The following is a 17041-nucleotide window of genomic DNA, read 5'->3' on the forward strand; positions in this document are numbered from 1 at the left end:
AGCATCAGTGAAAGCAGCCATACGTTCATGTGAAGAGTGTCAGAGAATTGATCCGGCACCATCCCAATGGCAAAAAGGAAAGCTCGAGGTGGAGGGCAACTGGCAGCGAGTAGGGATGGACATAACACATTATAAGGACAAACATTTTTTGACCATGACGGATTGTGGCCCGACGCGTTTCACAATATGGCGCCTGTTGACACGACAGGATGCAGCCAGCATTATACAACAGTTGAGAGCCGTCTTTTTTGAACGTGGTGCCCCGATTGAAATTCTGACTGATAATGCCGCCACATTTCGATGTCAAGAATTTCAGAAATTCGTGCACGAATGGGGGATTAAAATGGATTATCGGTGTGCATATTATCCCGAGGGTAATGGTATAGCAGAACGGTGTCACCGCACCATCAAAAGAATTGCAGCCAGGACGCAGTGCTCTATTCCAGAAGCTGTGTACTGGTATAATATAACACCCAAGGACAATGCAATGTCTATCCTTGTGGCCATGTCACTAGTAAGGGTGCTTGAGGTAAACGTTTCGTCTGGGCTGACATTATCCGCCTGATAGTCAGGGACCCGAACATTGGATTAACCACTAAGGAGGCTGTCCTATCAGCAGGTGCAAAGTACTGGGGCTGCTGTATTGCCATTTGGTGAATGGATTCTGGACCATGCAGTAGTCTCTGGTGGGGCCTCTTGATGCCACACTAGTGTGTAATTGTTACGGCTTTACCTTATCATGTGCTACATAAAAGAAAAAATTTTCCTGTCCTTTTCTCTCTTACTTTCCCTCTTTATCCTGCTCTAACCAAGTATGCCGACCTGTTCCACAAATCCCAAAACCTCAACATGAAATATCTCCAGAAAAAAAAACTCGAATAAACCTAGAACCCCATCTTTCAACATAGACCCCTACTACCAGGTCTCCTTCTCCAACATCAGGGGTCTAGGTTCCAACCTTCCAGAGGTTGAAACCCAATTATAAGAGACGAAACCGGACATATTTTTTCTAAGCAAAACTGGAATAGGGCCAACTACTTCCCAAGATGAGTTCATAATTAATGGATACTCTAACTTAACATCTAAATCTGACCCCCAAGACTGCCATAGGCATGGAATATGTGCCTACATTAAAGATGGCTTCCCGTGTGGCAGATCCTAATTTACCTTATATGTACTTCCGGGTTGCACTTGCTTACACAACTGCATTTATATTTGCCATCTATAGGCCCCATAACAGCGGAGTTACTATCTTTAGCATATTTCTGAGAAAATAGACCACATACTGTCTGCACATCCCTGGGTTAACATTCACATCTGTGGTGACTTCAACGTCCATAACGTGGAATGGCTGACCCACTCAAATAAGACGGACAATGAGGGGAGGTTCTGTCATGATTTTGTCATTGCTTATAACCTCACTCAGATTATTAGAAAGCCCACCTGTTTGCCCGATACTACAGGTCAGTATGCAAGCCTTTTAGACCTTTTTTTCTCCACTTCCCCGGAGCTATGTTCATGTTCTGTTCTTTCTCCTCTAGGATCTCCGTTGTATCAGTTAAGATAAAAATGAAATGTAATAAGTCCCCAGATTTACCCCTCCACCGTACTGTATACCGATACTCCATGGCTGACTGGGATAGCTTCCATACATTCATATCTGATCTACTTCTGCATTCCATGTTTAAAAATGATGTTTCCTCTATAGTATCAGACCTGACCAAATGGTTAATTGTCGGCATAGACTGATTCATAACATCTAAAAAATTTCACCAAAAACCTAACAGCCAGCCATGGTCCTCCCCAGAATGTGCTGCTGCCATCGTGCACAGAAATCACTTTTCCCATAGCTACCAACGTAATAGATGCACTAAGACTAAAGCTGCTTTCAGGAACGCCAGCAACCACTGTAAAAGAGTAATAAAAAATACAAGAGAGCTGTATGCTCAGTTCGTTAAATCCAAAGTAGCTGATCAGCAGCTTGGTTTCCACCAGTTTTGGCAAATAACAAATAGGATCCTGAACAGAAGTGTACATTTTATCCCAACCATTATCAATGGACCTGAGGTCATTTCGTCAGCATCAGACAAGGCCAAACTATTTGCCAAGAACTTTGCAGCTAATTTTACCCGATGCGACGAAGGTCATCAACTCCCCATATTTCCTCCTATAACACAGAACACGCTAGGTAACATACAAATATCTGTGCTTGAGGTCGCCAAGCTACTCAAGAATCTTGATTTCAGTAAAGCAACTGGTCCTGACGGCATCCCAATTATAGTGTTAAAAAAGCTTCAACCAGAACTTGCTTCCATACTTACGAAACTGTTTAAGCGTTGCCTTAAGGAGAAGTGCTTTCCAACACCCTGGAAAACCTCGTCAGTATGCCCTGTATTTAAGAATTCAGGTGATAAGTCATCTCCCTCTCAGTACAAACTAATAAGTTTCCTGTGTGTCACGAGTAAGTTGCTGGAATCCATATTAAATAGAGAAATAGTCAACCACCTCAGCAGGAATAACCTTCTTAGTGACACACAATATGGTTTCCACTCTGCAAGATCTACTGCAGATGTGCTGATGGTTATATCCCACAGGATTAGTGAATCTCTTGACAAAGGCTTCCTTTCTAGGGCAATTGCTCTTGACATATCAAAGGCCTTCGACAAGGTATGGCATAAGTGTCTACTTCACAAGATTTCCAGCTACGGTATAACTGGAAATGTTTTCTCAATCATTAAATCATTCCTCTCTGATAGGCTCATAAGAGTAGTGGTCGAAGGACAAAAATCAGAGGCCTGTAGTATTAATGCTGGAATCCCTCAGGGGTTCATCCTGGGCCCAACTCTCTTCCTAATCTACATCAATGATCTCCCTAAACACATACTTAAATCATTCGTTGACATCTATGCTGATGACACGACCATCTACGGCACCACATCAAAGGCTGTAAATGATAAAGTTCTCTCTGATTCTCTCTCCTCTGATCTCGAGCGCGTGGTTCAGTGGGGGAAGATGTGACTGATTACCTTTTAATTCATCTAAAACAAAACTCCTATCCTTACATCATCAACGCTCTGATCCCCATCTAGCATCAATTGAAATAGATGGCTCTCGTCTAGGAGAAGCCCCATGTTTTGACAAGCTTCTGGGCTTGACCTTTACTCCTGATCTGAAATGGAACACGTCCATCAAGTCTGTTGCCAAGGTCGCTGGAAAGATGGTGGGATCCTTCTACCACCCAGAAGATATCTCACTACTGATGCAATTTTCTATCTATATAAAAGCCAAGTACGTCCAAGGATGGAATACTGCTGCCATATCTGGGCAGGAGCTGTTAAAAACAGTCTATCCTGCATTGAAAGAGTACAAAATAGACTTTGTGGCTTAGTGGGGGGATGCCCTTTTCTCTTTGCTGCAACCTGTCTCCCACAGAAGAGACGTTGCAAGCATATCTTTGTTTTATCATTATTTCCATGGCAGGTGCTTGTCTGAGCTCCAATCTCTGGTTCCCCCCTCTCCAATCTGTTAGGAAAAACACCCGTCTAACTGAAACCACTGTCAGAAATTTTCCCTACTCTTTATCTGTGCCTAAATCAAAACGTAGATTCCATGAACAAAGTTTCTTTCTTAGAACTGCATGCCTGTGGAACTCTGAATAAATAACTACAACCTGGACGTCTTCAAGTCCAATGTAAACAAATTCCTGATGAATTGCCTCCTTAAGTAGACACTTTTATTAAATCTCCACACTAACATACTGTACATGCAATAACCCTTATCCCTGAGTGGCTTCCGGGCCTTGATAAGTGGTGATCACCTTGTAAAAAAAAAGACAAAAAAAATGGAACCCTGATCAAAACCACTTCTCTTTTATTCAAAATTTTGAAGTTGCTCCAGATTGTGGTTGGGTTCGCTCCCTTAGGCTTAGCAAGTACTCTTGGTGCTAGATTCTTCTGAATCTTTTCAAAGCTTCATCTCGATTGCTAAGGGATTCTACCAAGTGTTTCCGGGATGAAGGTTCAACTTGGCTAATATCTCCTTGGTTTATCCTAAATATTAGTCAGGGATTAAGCACGGGGTGTAGGAAGTGATTTGGAGTTAAAATCTTCAACCCTTGGTCGAAGGAACTTCTGTAGGTCAGTGGTCTATCATTCACCGCATTTTGAACATCTGAGAGTATAGTTAAAAGGTAGGTATAGTTGTAAGTTGCCCGGCCTATCAGCTTGTATAGGCAAGACTTTATCGTTCTAATAAGCCTTTCCCAGACACTACCGTACCATGGAGAATGCAATGGAATCCTATAGTGGGTTATTTCACACATCCCGAATCTCTCCTTAAATTGACTACATGTAAATGCCTGATGAACCACACTGCACCCTGCAACAAACGATTTAGCGTTATCAATATAAATGTGGGAAGGTATGCCATAAGCATTAGTAAAACATATAAATGCTGTCAGGAAGGAATAAACAGACATATCCTCCACTAACTCTAAGTGCACCGCTCGCACCTTCCAAGCACATGAACACCAATACGTACATCTTTGTCCTTTTTAGATTTCTCTGTACCCACAAATGCCTAGTGAAATCCACACCAGTTCGAAGGAAAGGTCTAACTAAATTGACTCTGTGCTTAGGCAAGTCAGTTCTTCTTGGGTACGAGAAGGGTATTGCATTGAACTTTCGACACAATGAGCATCCAGAAAAAACTCTCTTCACCACCTGTCTCCCTTGAGGTATCCAGAACCCGGCCAGCCTCACTTTATTCAATGTGGTGGGGGTACCTAAGTGGCTGCATTGGTGATGACATCCCACACAATCAACGTAGTCAATGGATGGTCCTTAGCCAGGATTACAGAGTTATGGATTTCAAATTCAAAGACAGCGTTTTTTTTTAATCTGCCCTTGGAGCGGATTAGCCCCTCTTCATCTAAGAAGAGATCCAAACTTCCCACTCTCTGAGGAATGGCTCTTCTGTCAGGATTCTGTAGAAATTTCAGCTCCTCCACAAATGCCTGACATTGCATCACCCTGATTAAATGTAGGCGAGCTGCCCTTACTGGGTCTAGGTCCTTCCTTTTCAGCCTATAAATAAACTCAAAGACACGAGCCATAACATTCATCAACATCGAAAGCATGGAGAATTTGTCAAATGGTAGGACTGGCTCTTCCTGATTAGTTGATACAGAGCAGCACACAAAGGTAACCATCTTCTTATTTTCAGGACTCAAACAATTTAAGGTGTTCTCCGGCCAGGGGACTGCCTGATCCCTCAGCCACACAGGTCCATTAATCCAATAACTTAGGTTTTCTTTTAATTTCAGAGTAGATAAGCCTCTGGTAACAAAGTCTGATGGATTTAGATTTGAGCGTACATATTTATAATGCAATTGTACTCCAAATTCTGCGGTTAGTTCCCTTTCCCATTGATCAATATCCTTTAGTTTGTTTTTGACAAACACATTTTTGTTGTTGGTGGTTTTAGAGATTATCCAAGATAGAACTATTTGTGCATCTACTGCCAAGGTTACAGCCTTAAATCATATCCTTGAATAGGAGCTCAACAGAGTGGGGAGGCATTTTATTGCCAGGAAAACTGCCAGCAGTTCCATCGTGGGTAATGTCCTGTTTCTCAGAGGTGCCACCTTAGCTTTGGCAAATATAAGGGATGAATTACCCCACCCGGCAGCATAAGCTGTTAACCCATATGCCCTTTTAGAGGCATCACAAAATAAGACCAGCCTTGCCTCTTCCCCTTCATTAATGGCACGCCTAGGAAAATTCATGGAGGCGACCCCGATAACTTCAATGCAATGGCTGCCCATCTTACTTGCTGTTTCTCCGGAACTATTTTGTCCCAACTCACTCCTAACTTCCACAACTCGATGAAGGTGTGAGCCTGAATGGTCACGGGGAGGCATAAGGAAAGAGGATCGAAAATCTTAGAGGTCTCTGAAAGAATCTGCCTTTTGGTTCTGGCCTCAGGATCACAACCATAGGGAGCAACAGAGATGACGTAATTCAGGGGATAATATCTATATCCTAGTACCTTCTCCCATGAACAGTCATGCTTGATATATGTTCTGTCCTCCTTCATTGTCTTCTGCAACACAGCGTTATTCGAATTGCAAGCTTGCAGGGAGAATCCGCACTCCTGCAGCCGGTCTACTGCCTTGGAGTAGAGAGTGATCAAATTCTCCAAATTATTGTCAGTTTTTATTAAATTGTCCACGTAGAAGTTGGATAGTAACATCTCCGAGCATGGATCCATGGGGAGTCGTCCATCATGATACCATAATATGCAATTTAGAATGAATGGGCTTGTACTGAAGCCAAAAATAATGGTAGCATAACGGTAACACCTTAATCTATTGTTCTTCAAAAAGAAGCAGAATTTGTTTTTATCTGATTCCTCCGCCAAACGCACCATCAGAAACGCTCTCCTAATGTCAGCCAAAAGGACATATTTGTTTGAACGATGTGAGATTCAGCATGTGACCAGTCAGGTTGACTCTATTGTATGCTGCGTCATTAATAGAAGCAGAATTAGCAGTTTTAAATGAGCAATTAAATACCAGCCGAATTTTGGTCGTGCTGGTAAGATTGTTCTTGAAGACTGGTCTATGCGGGATCCATACATAATTCCTATAATCTTCAGGTGTACATTCTAAGGGTTCTATTATACCCTCCTCTTCCTGTTCTTTAAAAACTCTCACGTATTCATCGTATAATCCCTTTTTCTCAAAGTCCTTAACCACCCTGCCCAAGACCTTGATGGCCACATGGTAATTGGACTGGACCCTTCTTAGCTTGTCTTCATACCAGGGCAGTTTGATTGAATAATGACCCGTCCTGATGGAGATGTTATCCATAAAATCCTTTAATTTATCCTTGTCATAGTCTGAGTTAAATTCGGATTCGGGGAGACCCAGAGCCTCTAGGCTGAATATCCACTCCAGGCCTCTGTCCACCAGACTGTCTTCGAACACATCTGCGAAAGTATCGACATATGAAGGGCAACGATTCATAGCATTATTAACGAGTGTCATCGCAAGGAAACTGCTCGACCATTAGGTTATAATCCAGGCTCTCAGTGTACACAATTCTTTAGCCCTCATAAAGAAAATGTTGGACGTTCCCGAATGGTATTATCCCAGGTGGGGTCTCCCAAGCGGTGCCATTCATGCAACATACTACCTTAATAGGGTAAAAATATTGTAAGAGGTCTACTCCCATCAAGCCCCAGAGCCGAACACTATCACTTGTAATTTCTGTTGTTGGCTCCATCCCTAAATTTCAAAGATTTTTCCAAACTGCACGCCTGTGGAATTGTCTTCCGTTTTCCTGCTTTCCGGCGGACTACAATATGGTTGTCTTCAAGTCTAACATAAATAAGTTCTTGATTAACCGTTCCATATAAATTAACAAATTTACCGAATTTTCATTACTAATGATTACTATATTGTCCAATTTCTACAGTACACTCTTTAACTCTTATCCTTGAGTGGCCTCTTGGCCTTGATAATGTGGTGATGCCTATGTAAAAAAAAAAAAAATGTCAGGGACCTTATGTGTAAGGTCTAGTTGGTTGTCAATAAGAATAGGCACTTGAGGGGCTGCTCCAGCAAATAAGTCCACTACAGCAGTCAATTGTTTACATCTACAATGTTTCCTACCAACAAAGGAAACTATGTCCAGGTCTACGTCCTCCACGTATCTGGGTCACAATGCCAACGATCCAGGACTTCACTCGAGAAGTATGATCTATGGCTGCCAGAATCCAAGAGACAGGTCATCGATACTGAATATTCCCCTCTTCTGATAGTAGTCTTGATCATGGGTAGAATGTTATGGGTTATTTCAGCATCAGAGCTTACGTTGGTACTAACTCCTGTCTGTTCTAGTTTCAATTCTGGACACAATACCGACAGATGGCCTTGAAAGTGACACACCCTGCATCGAGCCTTCCAATCCTTATCGACAGCGCATGCACTGCTAAGGTGACTGGCTTCGGAACATCGCTTGCATAACCCAGCCTCTTACAACACCTGAGTCGTTAGCCATAAGACAAAAACATTCTACAGTCCATGCTGGAATGTCCATTGTGGGCACAAAAATTGCAGAATTGGGGACCCTCCATATCGAGATCCACATGAAACCCCTCTGTGGTTCCTCCCTGTGTATTCCTATTCCAAGAGGAACTCGCCCTTGGACGGAATCGAGTGGTAGTATCAATTTTACTAGAAGGAGCGCGTCCAACTGTAAGGAGGGCCCTGATCACACCTGCAGTATGGTGCAGTATGTATCTCAGGCAAGGATAATGGGAACGTGACATTCTAATTAGTTCAGCACTGATCTCTGAAGGAATTTTCTCGAACAGTATGTGTGCCACGATAGCACCACTACCAGCACCCTCCTGGAGGAAGTCATAGCCATAATCAGTCTAATTTCCTAAGTTCGTATTGTACTTGTGCCAGGTACTTTCTCAGAGCATCGTAATTTTTGTCCACCTTGGGATGACCTTGAATGATTTTTTTTAAATATCTCCTCTCTGATAGCGTCCTTGTCCCAGTACTCTGCCATGAGGATAAGATGAAACGGGCGACCAGAAACATATGTCTTCAGACATACCAGTCTTTCACAATCATCATGAAGTCCTGCAGTACAAAACTCAAACTTCGCTAAAAAATCCCTTAATGCAAATTTATTTTCTCGGTGAAGGCCGTCAAAGGTGGGGCAGGTGATTTTAAGTTTCACCAACTCATACCCCAGACCAGGGCTGGATGAAGTTGTAGCAGATTCAACAGGAGCCAAATGAGGAGCGCCTTCCTCTGGGGCAAGGGAATTCCTCAACTCTCCCAATAATAGTAATACTGTAGACCTGTAAAAGTTCTCATCAGCCAGTTCTCCTGCTTCCTCAGAGGGAGACAAGTTAATTATGTCCTTGTCCAACTTCTCTAGTTCCTTAATTCCTGATTCGATGTTCCCTTGATGGTGGTTCAGGAAATCCTTATCAGAGTGGCTTAGAGCCTTAAGTCGTTCCAGAGATCGATCTATCAACAAGCATGTCGTTCTTTTTAGAGCATCCAGCCGAGAAGACTCCATTCCGTAAAACGGAGAGTAATTAACGTCTGTGCAAAATATGGGTAATTCCCAGAATACGGTCCCTGAAAGATTGTTGATGACGTTGCAACAGATTCGTCTGTTGCGAATACAAGGTCACTTAGCTGATAATTCGTATTAGTTGATCAATACTCACACAAAAAAAACAAAAAAAACAGCGACTTGTCTCTGTCACAAGTCGCCTTAAATAGAAAAATGCTTTTGCACACGAAAGGAAAAATCACCTGCACGTGATATTATGCGCCCAAGTCCTCATAAAAACGAACAACTTTCTGTTGCTGAGCTCCCCAGAGGTAAGTAATTATTTCCCTGCGTCCGTTGTCTTGTAATTTTCTCCGTTCTTGACTTAGGATGGGCTGTTCTATTAATGATTTTTCATATATTTCTTATATCCCACTCCTGACATCATGTATAATAAAAATATGTAATATTTTATATGTGGTAATAATAATAGGACACTTCATTTCAGTAATTACTTAGCACGCGAGTAAACGACTTTATTTAGGTCGCCATGACAGTTATCTTCACCCACGGAGTTGCCCATGCCAAGGTAGGGAGTTCCTATCAAGGGCACATAATTCGGATATTATGTTAACACTAAAAAAACAAAAAAGACAGTAATGTTTTTTTTTAAAGTGACGATCGTTTTTCTTGTTTAATTTTAGTTCAGGACAAATCAGTTTCTCACCGAAACTCACAGAAAATCTGTATTAAAAAAAAAAAAAAAAAACCCACTCCTATTAAAAATTGTTGTTTTTGTTGTTGTTTTAAAAAGCAAAATAAAAAAAAAAAAATTTTATTACAAAATTGGGTGTTTTATTCTTATTGTTAAAAAACACTTTATTAATAAATTTTTACTGATAAAATAGTAACTTTTTATTTAGCACAATATATAACAACAAAATGTAAACGGAAGTTTTAATCACAATAAGTAAAAATAATTATTTCAATTTTCTGCGAACTTGCTTTTTCGGTTATCACACGCCATCTTAAATATGACTTCCACCCGTCAAACTTATCTCGGGTGAATTCAAATATTTTATCGTTTATTTGTTGAAAGAAGATTGTCAAACAAAAGTAAGTATTACTTAAATTTCATTCGTTTTTGTGATATCTTTTTTTTTTTACTACAGGGTTGCGCCCAAAGTCCTTTTGGTTTTATATAGCTATGAGTATTAAAATCATTTTTTTCTTCTTGTAAAGTTTCTTGGGTTTCTATTATAATCCACAGAGATACGAAAAAGTGGTTAAAATTTAAATGCATAACAAATAGAGGTAAATATAGGAATACACTACAACAGAACACCGACCACCCTAATTTGTTTTTTATGGGGTAATCGAGGTCGCTGACAGCGAATCTGATAATCAAACCCATCGCAAATTTACCATTTGCATGGTATTAACCCCTGAACCCAGGGACTATTTTCGAGCGCGTGGTAATGTAAACGGCGGCAGTTGAGTGTGTCTTCACGTAGCAAACTGCCTTTTCACATGGCATACGAATCTTTTGTGAAACATTTAAAATTCTATGAAAAAGAAGAAAAGCACTCCAAGTGAAGGGGGGGGGGTAATGTCGGAAAGACATTTTTTTTTTGTTACTCATGCAGAGAGTGATCAGTGCTGAAATAAATAACGTTGCAAAGAAAAAAAAAAGACCACACAAAACTTCAGCTCACTGTGCAGTGTCGTCCGTTAGTACTTTCTGTAGACTCGTTTTCACATCCGTCTCATCTGCTTCAGTGGCCTGTTTTTATAAAAGACAGACTTCTCTAAATTTGCATATGTGCACGAGAGCACACAAGATTTGGTGAGACTGCATTGTTATATAACGCCGCAGCATCATGACACTGTGTCGGCAAAGTGCATACCGAGGCCATTTAAGACGTAAGCCTGCGTTCCCACAATTTTCGCCACACTCCCCCCTGATATCATCATCACAGGGAGGGCAGGGACGTGGTGGCTTTTTTTCTTTGGGTGCTTCTTCGAAGAGGGGGACCAGGGGCTTCGTCCTCGCCTGTGCTTTCATCCTCAATTTCAGGGTCGGTGAACCTAAGGCTGCTAATCTTGGGGTCGCTCTCCGACGAAGTCGACGTAACCCAAAATGATGGTTCACTGGTCCCGGATCCAGTCTTATTCTCATCGCAGAGTAGCGGCTGCAAGTGTGATATCAATCGAAGATGCTTGATGTAACGGAGCACCCTATCAACCTGCGCCAATTGTGGGCTGATCACTTCAGTAACACGCCCGGTTCCGTAGCGTGTGGTGCACTTGCCGCGAGGGTTCTTAACCCAGACAGCATCCCCCCTTTTTGATACTCTCTCTCATCGCCTCCGGCTCGGGCAGTGGGCTGGTCTCCATGCCTCTCACCCTGATGTTGTACCTGTGCAGTGCTTCGGCTGACGCGGTAGAGGGTGGAATGTCGTCCATTATACCAATAGAACACCTCAGGCACCGTATACCCCTTCCTAACTGCGATGGTCTTTACAGTCCTGTAGTTTCTCTCGATAATTCCATTTCCGCTGGGCACATGGGTACACTGAAATTGCAGACGTATACCTCAGCTGTCTGCAAACTGTTTGAACTGCTCGCTAACAAAGGTGGTGCCATTGTCGGTCAGTATCTCACAGAGAGGGACCATGCTCGAGAAAGACACTTTCCAGCTCACGGACAATGGTGACCGAGTCCTGCCAGCAAAGGGGCCGCCACAATGCAAATCTAGACAGTCCACAATTGATGAGTGTCAAAAAATGCCCACCGTTGTGGTGAATTACAGCCATTGCGAGCCTGTTCCAATTTCCTTTCACACTCAGATCCCTCGCACGAGGTCATTCTCGGTCACTCTGGCCACAGCTTCCACCAGCATGCTTTGCAGGGAAGGATCGTGCACCTCATCATCCCAACCCGTTGACATGGAAGTCGCTTTATGGCCACCACCGCCACCCGGAGCCACCCCCCACACAGGAAGTGTCCCACCAGTTTTCCGCAGATAGAAAAAATGCTCCAATGCATGATGTTGGATGGAACTTTGGGATGTCATGTTTATGTGCACAGATGTCAGCCCCCACTGTGTGTGGGTCGTCGTGTTCATTCAGTTCCTGGTAATCCATGACGGGTCGGACCTTCTGTTTATTCTCTTGCCTGACGGCCATCAGTGGGATCAGCCCCCTTGGTGGCCCGAGCTCATCCTCTGGGTAAAGAATCAGCCAGCCATTATCCATCCAAACCTGGAGTTCTGCCTCATACTGCCTGCTGAGCCATGTGGGAGGCGGATACTCCGTCAGCCGATTCCACAAGGACACTGGTGGCTGGTTGCCCAACCATTTCCAGGACACAGTCCATGTGTTTGTGCCCTTGTTGTATTCTGCGTGGAAGTCGGGTTCATCAAGAGTTATTGCCGCACAGACTTGTTCCTTGTGTTGGGAAAACCTCACATCACCGGTGCAGTGCTCGGTGATTCCACCTAGCTGTGTAATAGTGTCCATTCCAAGGAGAAGGTCGTATCGAAGAAGCTCCCTGTTGACCACCAATGCCTTCACAGTCACCGGGGAGGGGGGGCATTGCCAATGCTTATATGGACATCGCTCACCCGCAACACACCAGCGAGCCTCTGCCAACAGTTCATACTGGGACCTTCTGTTTCATCCATGTGGTGCAACATTTCTTGTGTATGAGGGTTTGGGTACATCCGGTGTCAACCAGCGCTGAGCGCCTACACCTATCAACTCGCACTGTCACTACAGGAGACGCCTTGTTCAGTGTTACTTTGGGGAGGGTGCTGGCGCCGCAGCTTCCTCCCCTTGCTTGTTTCCCAGACAATTCCGTGCTATGTGCCTGACTTGTCGCATTGGTGACAGTGTCCTCATTTCCATGCTCCATAGTTTGGCGTGCGCTTCACACTGCTTCTGCAGTCTCTGGCGAAGTGGTTTGGGGCCACCACATTTGTAGCATCATGGGCTCTCTGTAGGCGATTCCAGAGCGCCAACCGCTGCCGAGACCTGCTCTACATCGTCCTTTAGGATGTTTCGGGCTCTAGCCAACAGCTACTTCAACCCAAGCTCAGTGAGCTTCATCGACGCCCGCAACAGCCAACTGGCGTCATCCGGGAGCCCAGACAAAAAGGCGCATGTCAATATTCAATTGCTTGCACCGCCGAAGGGAGGAGCAAGCTTCTTCAGGTAGGCCAGGTAGACGTCCACAGTCCTAGCCGACGTTCAGAGAATTGCCTCCAGGCACAAAAGGGTCCGCACCGAATGCCCTATACAATGCTTGTTTTATCTGGACCATTGTCACCTCATCCACGAGCTGCTGGTTCACAGCATAAGCCCCCTTAGTGAGCCTCAATGGGATGACCATAGGTGGATCCTTAATATTGCACAATCGAGCTTGGCCTTCTCCAGCCATTCAACCACTGAAGGACCAGATGGGCACCCGTCAAACTTGGGTATCAGCTCCAGGTCGAATCTGTCTATGGTAAAAAATTTATGCCAAAATAGCTTGACATTGCAAAGAAAAAAAAAAGATAACACAAAACTTCAACTCACTGCAGCAGCGTCGTCCATCAGTACTTTCTGTTGACTCGTTTTCACATCTGTCTCATCTGCTTCAGTGGCCTGTTTTTATAAAAGACAGAGTCCTCTAAATTTTCATATGTGCGCGAGAGCACACAAGATTTGGTGAGACTGCATTGCTATATAATGCCGCAGGCACCATCTTGGACCCTTTTCAACATCATGACTTCCCGTCAAGCATGGATCGGGCAAGACCGGCAATAATCAGTGTCAGTCGAGGAGCGTTGTTCAAATGTTGAAACGCTAACTCGACTTTTTATTTTATTTAAAAAAATTTTTTTCTATGTTTTTAGTAATTTTTAAGGTGATATTAAGAGGTGGAGAGCTTTTTATTTTCTGGTTAGTTACTTATTTATAATTTATTATTTTTTTAAATTAAATTATTGGGAGTTTGATTAGCCAAAGAAAAAGCGCTATCTAAATGGAAGCAGATGACATTCGAATTGGTAGAAAGCGACTAAACCAACAAAAGCAAAAAAAAGCTGACAAATATATTTTCAAACTCGCCAAACAGAAAAATGATAGGCAAGAAAATAAATCTATACATGTTAGAATAAGAAATGAAAACATCGATGAAGACAGTCTCATATTGTCAACAGAAAAAATTGCTGTCCCCCAAAAATGAGGTGCAACAATTGTAAACGCAAATGTTTACTTAAAAAAAAGATTGTGTGTAAAGGATGGTTTCTTCTGCAGATGTACAAATGGACAGGGCCACCAAAAGAACTTGACTGAACAACAAGTCTTGAAAATAAAAAAGCAAGAAAAAAAATATGGTTACAAAAAAGAAAAAAAAACAACAAAAAAAGAAACTTGTTCTTATACTTAGCATTTATGCGGTTAAAAAATCTTTTCTTGGAGAAAAGAAACAAATTTTCTGTTGATAAATACTTTGCAAAAAAAAAAAAAAAATTAAATACTAAAATGAAATAAACGTATTTTCATTTTCGAGGTAGATTTTTTTTTTTTTTGTTATTTTGATTATTTGCATTTGTATTTTTTCTTGTTTGTTTTTTTTTTTTCATTAGTCTGCGTCTGTTAGGATGCTCAGCTGACACCAATAATTGCCCGTCTCGCTCGATCCGTGCTTGATGGGAATTCACGAGAATTCGGGTAGAATTATGCAAGAGTACAAAAATGTTTAATCGGTTTGATAAAAATATACTGTCAAGCGATTGTTACGAACAAGGAAATGGCAGCGAAAACTGGCACTCTAAATATTTAAAGTTCTGAGAATGCCTTAAACATAAAATCAAACCAAATACTGTAAGAAAGCCACGCAATGTATATCACGGTAACATGTATTGGGTGGGTTTCTAACAGTCTTTTGTTTAAGTAAAACCGTCAGCAACTTTTCCATATAGGTACAAGAGTAACTCCAACATCAGGGGTCTACGTTCCAACCTTCCAGAGGTTGAAACCCAATTACAGAAGACAAAACCGGACATATTATTTCTAAGTGAAACTGGAATAGGGCCGACCACTTCCCTAGATGAGTTCATAATTAACGGATACTCTAATTTAACAGCGAAATCTGACACCCAAGATCGCCATGGGCATGGAATATGTGCCTACATTAAGGATGGCTTCCCGTGTGGCAGGGATATCTCTAGAGAAGATCCTAATTTACCCTATATGTGCTTCAGGGTTGCACTTGCTAACACCACTGCATTTATATTTGCCCTCTATAGGCCCCACAACAGTGGAGTTACTATCTTAAAGAGCATATCTGAGAAAATAGACCACATACTGTCTTCACATCCCTCGGCTAACATCCACATATGTGGTGACTTCAACGCCCATAACGTGGAATGGCTGACCCATTCAAATAAGACAGATGATGAGGGGAGGTTTTGACATAATTTTGCCATTGCTTATGACCTCACTCAGATTGTTCGTGAACCCACCCGTGTGCCCGATACACCCGGTCAATATGCAAGCCTCCTAGACCTTTTTCTCTCAACTTCCCCTGAGCTATGTTCATGTTCCGTTCATTCTCCTCAAGGATCCTCCGACCACTCCGTCGTATCAGTTAAGATAAAAACGAAATGTAAGAAGCCTCCAGACGTACCCCTCCACCATACTGTATACCGATACTCTATGGCTGACTGGGATAGCTTCAGTACATTAATATCTAATTTACCTCTGCACTCCATGTTTAAAAAGGAAGTGTCCTCTATAGTATCAGATCTGACCGAATAATTAATTGTAGGCATAGACAAATTCATACCATCTAAAAAATTCCAACAAAAACCTAACAGCCAGCCATGGTTCTCCCCAGAATGTGCTGCTGCTATCGCGCACAGAAATCACTTTTTCCATAGCTACCAACGTAATAGATGCACTGAGACTAAAGCTGCTCTCAGGACTGCCAGCAACCACTGTAAAAGAGTAATAAAAAATGCAAGAGAGCTATATGCCCAGTCTGTTAAATCCAAGGTAGCTGATCAGCGGCTTGGTTCCCACCAGTTTTGGCAAATAACAAATAGGATCCTAAACAGAAGTGTGCGTTCTATCCCAACCATTATCAATGGACCAGAGGTCATCTCGTCAGCGTCAGATAAGGCCAAACTATTTGCAAAGAACTTTGCAGCTAATTCTACCCTATACGACGAAGGCCATCAACTCCCCATATTTCCTCCTATAACACAGAACAAGCAAGGTAACATACAAATATCCGTGCATGAGGTCGCCAAGCTAATCAAGAACCTAGATTCCAGTAAAGCAACTGGCCCTGACGGCATCCCAATTATAGTGTTAAAAAAGCTTCAACCAGAACTTGCTTCCATACTTACGAAACTGTTTAAGCGCTGCCTTAAGAAGAAGTGCTTTCCGACTCCCTGGAAGACCTCATCAGTTTGCCCTGTATTTAAGAATTCAGGTGATAAGTCATCTCCCTCTCAGTACAGACCAATAAGTCTCCTGTGTGTTATGAGTAAGTTGCTGGAATCCATATTAAATGGAGAAATAGTCAACCACCTCAGCAGGAATAACCTTCTTAGTGGCACTCAATATGGTTTCCACTCTGCAAGATCTACTGCAGATGTGCTGATGGTTATATCCCACAGGATTAGTGAATCTCTTGACAAAGGCTTCCTTTCTAGGGCAATTGCTCTTGACATATCAAAGGCCTTCGACAAGGTATGGCATAAGGGTCTACTTCACAAGATTTCCAGCTACGGTATAACTGGAAATGTTTTCTCAATCATTAAATCATTTCTCTCTGATAGGCTCATAAGAGTAGTGGTAGATGGACAAAAATCAGAGGCCTGCAATATAAATGCTGGAGTCCCTCAAGGGTCAATCCTGGGCCCAACTCTCTTCCTGATCTACATCAGTGACCTCCCTAAA

The 17041-nt window shown here is 42.5% G+C and overlaps 1 protein-coding gene across 2 annotated transcripts in view; it reads left to right on the top strand.

Annotated features, from left to right (window-relative positions):
* Positions 1-10100: 10100 nt before the first annotated feature.
* LOC145241274 (uncharacterized) overlaps positions 10101-17041 on the top strand; it is a 102873-nt gene continuing 95932 nt past the window's right edge. For both annotated transcript variants that reach the window (XR_013862528.1, XM_080104013.1), the window contains exon 1: positions 10101-10199. The gene's annotated coding sequence lies outside the window, so the exon portion shown is untranslated. The remainder of the gene's footprint in view (positions 10200-17041) is intronic.

The sequence above is a fragment of the Euprymna scolopes genome, chromosome 20 (genome assembly GCF_053919585.1).
Source record: "Euprymna scolopes isolate OS-2025 chromosome 20, ASM5391958v1, whole genome shotgun sequence".
NCBI classification, from domain to species: Eukaryota; Metazoa; Mollusca; class Cephalopoda; order Sepiida; family Sepiolidae; genus Euprymna; species Euprymna scolopes.